The 7129-nt window shown below is 37.0% G+C and overlaps 1 long non-coding RNA gene across 1 annotated transcript in view; it reads right to left on the bottom strand.

Annotated features, from left to right (window-relative positions):
- Positions 1-4933: 4933 nt before the first annotated feature.
- Positions 4934-7129, bottom strand: part of LOC128314052 (uncharacterized) — a 68903-nt gene continuing 66707 nt past the window's right edge. Inside the window, exon 4 of the long non-coding RNA XR_008295410.1 lies at positions 4934-5126. This is a non-coding gene — a long non-coding RNA (uncharacterized LOC128314052). The remainder of the gene's footprint in view (positions 5127-7129) is intronic.

Raw genomic sequence — 7129 nt, 5'->3', positions numbered from 1 at the left:
AAGATTTTACTGCTTTCCCAAAGAATTATTTTTACATTTTATGATTAAATTTCCCTCTAATACCTTTTTGATTCAGTTATTCTTGGCTTGATCATGAATTGGTCTTTTCAGCTACATCCTTGTACATGAATAACAATGACGCCAGCAGTAGCAGCAGCTGCTACAAAAAGGCAAGACTCTTTTTAAAGTAACTTGTCTGCATTTTACATTATTCAAGACCTAGAAATAGGCTGCATTATAAAACCAGAAGACAAGCTGTGCAGTCCAAAGGCTAAGACCCTCAATACAGACACAAAGATCTTTAAGAAACCTTACATTTCAACCAACAAGCCAATAACGAGTACATTAGAATAAGCCAGTATGCGTCAATAAGACACTGCAGGTTGCACTATGAGCAGTTTTAATAGTTTCCTGTGATTTAGAATATGGAGAAGATGAAAGTTATTTTAATGGTAATTTCTGGAAATACAAGTGATAAAAAGATACATTTGTATTCCAGGTCCTAATATAAACGTGCTTTTAAAGAAATACCTCTCTAAACATTTTGTGTTTAGTCAAGTACCATGAGGACATCGAACCTTTATTGTTCATTTTGCTATAGAACTGTTTTATATGAAAAGGTTCTGTGTTTTTAGTATCAACAAGAAATTGTGATTTCTAGCTCACCAACTGCACTTCTCCTGTTACCTCAAAACCTATCACCTTCCTGTGGTGGCCATTTTATTTTGGATACATGATTTACAGATAAGAGTTCTATAAAACAATCCCAAGACAGTTTAAGAATATGCAGAACATGTCTCTTGGTAGGATGATAAAAGGAGATTTCGCAGTAAGAGAATAAAGGGGGCACCTGGGTGGCTCAGTCAGTTAAATACAAAAGTAAAGTGCCACTCTTGATTTTTTGGCTCAGGTCATGACTCCAGGGTATGGGATAGAGCCCCACACTGGGCTCTGTGCTGACCGCATGGGGCCTGCTTGGGATTCTTTCTCTGCATCTCTCTCTCTCAAAATAAATAAATAAATAAATAAAACTTTAAAAAACATTGTAAAGAAGAAACAAGGGCTTCTGAAGAAGAGATTAGAATAATCTAATAAATGCATTCAGATTCATGGAGATACAGAACGAAGTGTACAATAGTTCTTAACCTTTGAAGAATTTATAATATTTTCACCAATAAAATATATAAGGTATTATGGGAACAGGAAGGAAAAAAGCACTGAAATAGAACTGTGAGGGAAGTGGCTATAAGGCAATTTATATAGAGTTGAGGAAAGAAGCTTTGTGGAAAGTTGGGGAGGTTAAGAATGTCCCAGACAGTTTAAGGTTGGAGATAGGTCACCTGTGATGGGGTAACAAGATTTTCAAAATTATAAAGCAATCACAAGGATAGTTCAATAAAGAGGGCTGAGTAACCAAGGAAAAGCTATGCCTCGAGATTTTTATAAAGGTTAAGTTCACAGAGATAAAGTACCTTATTTCCTCATCCCATAAGGTGCAGCAAACCAAACATACATTCCCAAACAACTGGTGTAATCAACTGGGCCCCGTGTTTCATAACATCGTGCCACTACCGTGCAGGATGATAGTTGCCAAGGAAACATATCCACCAATTTAAAAGCCAGAAAGAAGGGATACTTTGTATTTCTGCCCCTGGAATCAAATATAGTAGGTATATTATACCCAAAAAATACACTAATACACAGGGCCAAACCACCTTTTCAGAGCAATAAAACCCAAAAAATACTACTATAGAAATCTCTACCCTGTTGACCTGAATGTCAGACGTTGTAACACCAGATTATTTTTCTCCTTTAGTTTAACCTTCCACTTTAGCCTAAAATAAAACCATGTGCAATCTTCACTTGATAACTAGTAAAACAAGTGGTTTTACATACTGGGAGAAGTTTTCAGTTTGTACATTTGCCTCTTCAAAACCCTATTATACAAAGCAAAACGTAACTACAAGAGCATAGCTACCCCCACTCACTGGAAGGTTAGGGGGTAGGAGAATACACAGCATAAATGCCTTAACCTCATCCCCATTCATACTTATTGAATTAGTGATAAATTATTATACCTAAAACTTTTGGGTTTTGGGGGGGGTTCATTTTTCCTCTTTCAGTTTTTGTTTGTTTTTCCCCTTTTCATGTACCATGAAATTTTGGGTTTTGGGGAGGGGTTCATTTTTCCTCTTTCAGTTTTTGTTTGTTTTTCCCCTTTTCATGTACCATGAAATTTTGGGTTTTGGGGGGGGGGTTCATTTTTCCTCTTTCAGTTTTTGTTTGTTTTTCCCCTTTTCATGTACCATGACCTGGCATGCTTGCTTTCTTCCCAATTTCTTTGATTTGTTGGTCTTTTCTCCAATAATTTATTCTAAGCCAGATTAAGATGTAAGAAAGACTTAGAATTTAAAATTATGATGGCTCATAAGAATGTAAGAAATTGTACCGTAAAATACCAAATCATTAAAGTTGGAGAATTATTTAGTAACCCTATTGATCTTGTTTCTTCTATTTATTTTGTATATGTTTACTTCTTCCTGGACCTCTATCAAGATACTTCACAGCATGATAGACTCATTAGGGAAGGAGGAAGAGAATGCGTGAAAGGAGAGGAAAGAGAGAAGCGGGTCCCAGTGATCAATTAGGAGATTTCAAATTTGTCTATTTACTAAAATATAACTACATTAAGTCAATAATCCTAGTGCTGCCAGTTTTGTTTCATTTTGCTGGTGCCTGGCTGATTTTATTGCTTTCACATTAGCTAACTGGCCTTGTTATCATGCCGGTCCTTCAATTTATTTTACTCAACCTCCACAGTAATTTTCAGTGCATCATCAGACCAGCAATATCACCATCACCTGGGAACTTGTTAAAAATGCAAATCCTCAGCGCCCCTCACCCAGATTTAGAAACAGAAACGCTAGGGAGTTTGTGCCCAGAGATCTGGTTTCAACAAACTCTCCAGGAGATTCTGACATATGCTGAGTTTTGAAAACCACTGCTCTGTATGTCTATTGGTGTGGTTTTTCTAAAGTACAATTCACTCCGTGCTCCTATTCTTCTGCTTAAGATACTCCAACATTTCCTATTCATCTTCAAAATACAATCCAGACTCATTTTGACATAAAAGCCATCATGTGGTCTGATTTCATACATTTTCTCCCATACCCTCATCTTCCACCAACATAGCAGGCCAGTCACTGAAATTTATTTACTTCCCCTTGTTATCTATGCTTTTATTGTTTCTGACTACTGGAAAACCCTACATACCATTTTTCATCCAGAACATTTCTAGGTACTCTTCAGGTTCTCCCTGAAGCTGTCTCCGACTATGTTTACCCAGTGAAGTCTATGTAGGTGTTCTCCCTTCACTGTGTTCTTTTATCACTCCACACTTGTGCCTCTAGCTTTTTGCTTTTCAAGTTTATTAATTTGCCTCTTTCTCTTGAAAGAGGAGAGTTACTTTTCTTTTGCCACCCCCAAATATGGCATTTTGGCATATTAGGTTAAATTAAAGTCACTTGAGAAACAGCCAGTGCAAGGACACTCTGACCCTCCACTGACCCCCTGAAAGCAAGAAATATCAGTCTTCCGTATGAAAGGTATCCTCCCTGTACCAGGAGGGCAGAAGGTATCCTTATCACCCAAAATAAGAAATTCAGGGCCAAGAAGACTTTATAAACAGCTTGGTTACTTCTTCTCTAATTTACAAGCCCCAACCTCTGCCTTGTCACTTCTTCACACTTACTGTTTCTTTATCCAAAAGGTATAAAAGTTTCCTGCTTTGGTCACTTCTTTCAGACTCATTTTTGAGTCTTATATTTTTCTCTTATTAGTCAATCTTACATCAACTTTATTAGACAAGACAAAGGATGTAGAATTGAAGAAGGGAAATTTTTTTTCTCCCCAACACTTTTTTTAAATAGATACACCTTAGGGGAAATGGAACTTAATGATATCTTGCTCATTGCATTCTACATGCCTGGCACATGTACAGTGAATAACTCCTATTAATGAGTAATTGCTACAACATCACAGTGATCCAAGAATCACTTATTTTGTGATTTGAACTTTCCACAATATAGTTGTTTCAGGTATCTAGTCTGAAACTGCCTCACAAGTCAGTAAGAAGAAACTGAAAACATGCCTGGAAAAAAAAAAGCCAAAAAACAAAAATACATGGATGTTTTGGATTAAAAACAAAGCGAGGGACACCTGCGTGGCTTAGTCGGTTAAGCATCCGACTCTTGAGTTCAGATCACGTCATGATCTCGTGATTCCAGAGTCTGAGCCCCGGGTTCGGGGAATTCTCTCTGTCCTGCCCCCTCCTCTCTCTCTAAATAAATACATAAATAAACTTAAAAAATAAAAATAACGAATGACCTTTAAATCTGAACTTGGAACATTGTAAGGGGGAAAGATGAAGTAGGGTCAGGAAATTAGAATGCTTAAAAATCTGTGCCTAAGGGTTTTTGCTTGTCTCAGTTACCTTTAGAGGATAAAGATAAGGTCTTGGACTAAAACAACACAAGCCATTGGAATTGAGAACTCTGAATAAAACCATGATTGTACAAGACAACACACTCAGGAAAACAAAAGGAACTAGAAAATACATTAAGGCCAAGAAAGACTAAAAAAATACTTGTCTATCTTAGCTTGAACTCAGAATAAGAAAACAATCTCCAGATGGCTCAGTCAGTTGAGCATCCAACTTCGACTCATGGCAAGATCTCACTGTTCTTGAGTTTGAGCCCCGCATTAGGCTCACTAGTGTCAGCGGGGATCCCACTTCGGATCCTCTGTCCCTCTCTCTCTGCTCCTCCCCTGCCTTCTCTCTCAAAAAAATAAGCATTTAAAAAACAAAAGAAAATAATCTTAATTTGTAAGAACAAGCTTAATTTGTAAGAACAAGCTTAATTTGTATACATTTATGTTTTGAATGTACAGTATTAGCGTTGTCAAGAAAGCTGCAAAGCAAAATAATAAAAAATATCAGAACTTACAGTTTTAGTTCTTGGACGTAAAAGGCTTGAAAGTCACCACTGCACGACCTGAAAGCCAACACCTCTTCTTAGATCCATCCGGGAACTGAACTCCCACAGGCCAAACTGCTTCCTTAAAAACTGGAGAGACAAGTAAATACAAAGAGTAACAGCTGAGGTCAGTTTACTAGCTAGAGCCATAACTTGTAGGAACACTCAGGTGGTAATTGACTAATTGGTGGAGGCTGAGTGTGGAATGGCTTGAGCATTAAAACCTCCTGGGGCCTACTCCTAGGGGAGCACCTACACTTTCACAGGTTTAACCTGAAGAAACTCCAGGTTCTTATGGTGAGGACTGAAGAAACCTGACCAGTGCTTCAGACAGGAAGAGGGGAAAGTAGCCATTTTGAAATAGGCTCAAGGACAAAGAGACCTGCCTCAAGGGAAACTACTTTATCAGAGCCTTATCTGATCTGGGAGAAGGTAATTAAATTGGTCAACTTTAATCCCTCTAGCCTTCCTTGTTTACTTAAGAGGAAAAAAAAGAAAGGCTATGAAATGCTTTTGAATACAACAGTTCAGGGACTCAGTACCTGTAGTCTCTTTTCAGTGACTACCCTCATGGTACTGACATAGCTTCACCATCAGCCACTGAGAAGTTCCTGAGAGTTTATGTCCCTTATCAGTTCCCCTTAGTTAATGAATGGTGTGATCCCAGCATATAACACCACTTGCTAATATGCAAAACAATGGAATTATAAGAAGAGGCTAAGTGTTGTAGTTTTGGGAAAAAGAATCATGGACACTTAGTAATTATAGGCATTATATTTTGAAGTGTTTCTTATGTGCTAAGCACTGTGCTGACACATTAATCATTTCCTTTGATTTATTCATTAGCCTGATATGGCAATTACTATTATTTTCCCATTTTATATGAAAAATCAGAGATTAAAAAAAAGCTTCTTTGGCAAAAGATAACATAGACAGTACATGAAGAAGATGCATTCAATTCTAGAGCGGACACGAAAACCTGTTGGCTAAACAAGCTGCCTTCCAACCTACTAATGGTAGAAATTGAGGCTTTTACAAAAGAACTTACCCATGACTTTGACCTCAGAAAGTTCTTCCTGTGTCTTTTTGAAATATGAGTCTAATCAGTCTTAAATTGGATCAGCCACCTTCCAAAGGCTTAATGCTCTGTTTTAAATTCTTTTTACTGTAACATATTCTTATCCAGAAATTTCAGAAGAAACATAATAAATCTTATTAAACTTATTTTAAGAATTCTGTTCCAGAAAACACATCGCAAAAATTGTTCAAGGGCTCTTCTAGGAAGATATCATAGCTAAATCATGACAGTTACATAGGATATAAAAAAGAGCACAATGAATGAAGATATTGAGGAATTGGGAAATAATCCAATCTCTCTAATAGCAGATTTAACAATGCAACTTATCTTGAGGTATTCAAAGCACTGTTTGATTTAAATGTATTAGATAAATCAAATTATATATATATATATACACACACACACACACACACACACACATACCTGTGGGTATATATGCCCTTGACATTCTATAATATTACTTTATAATGAATTACTGTATCTTTTGTATCCTCCACATCTGCTGATTGGTTCATGCAATAAGTTTTATAAATTAGAACTTTTCTCTCATCGTGTCATATGAAAGATACATCAACATGACTTACACTAATGATGTTTACCTTGCACCCGGCCAAGGTAGACTTTGTCATGTTTCCTCAAAGTAAAGTTACTTTCCCTCCTTTCATATTCTAGTCTCTGGAAGAAAGTAACTAAGTGCAAAGGAGGGTCAGAGAGGAGGTGATTAAGCTCTGTGTCCTAGAGGGGATGTTTGTCTCTTCTCCCCCATTTATTTATTTATTCAGTCATTTAGTTATATCACTCTGTATTCATGGATACTTATTTTATAAGTTGGATTATAATGTGATACTATAGTTTTATTTTGTTGCTCAAGTTCCAACACTGAGTCTTTGGAGCTCTTTCAGTTTGGCTCCTGAGTCCCTTTGACATGCCCCCATTTTCGAGCACTTCCTTATTTTCTGGTACTATAAAGTGTTCCACCTTTATCTTATGTTTTGCCTGCTTCACCCCTATAATC

Source organism: Acinonyx jubatus, chromosome C1, assembly GCF_027475565.1.
Source record: "Acinonyx jubatus isolate Ajub_Pintada_27869175 chromosome C1, VMU_Ajub_asm_v1.0, whole genome shotgun sequence".
Lineage (NCBI taxonomy): Eukaryota > Metazoa > Chordata > Mammalia > Carnivora > Felidae > Acinonyx > Acinonyx jubatus.
This window is presented reverse-complemented; position numbering and strand designations above follow the sequence as displayed.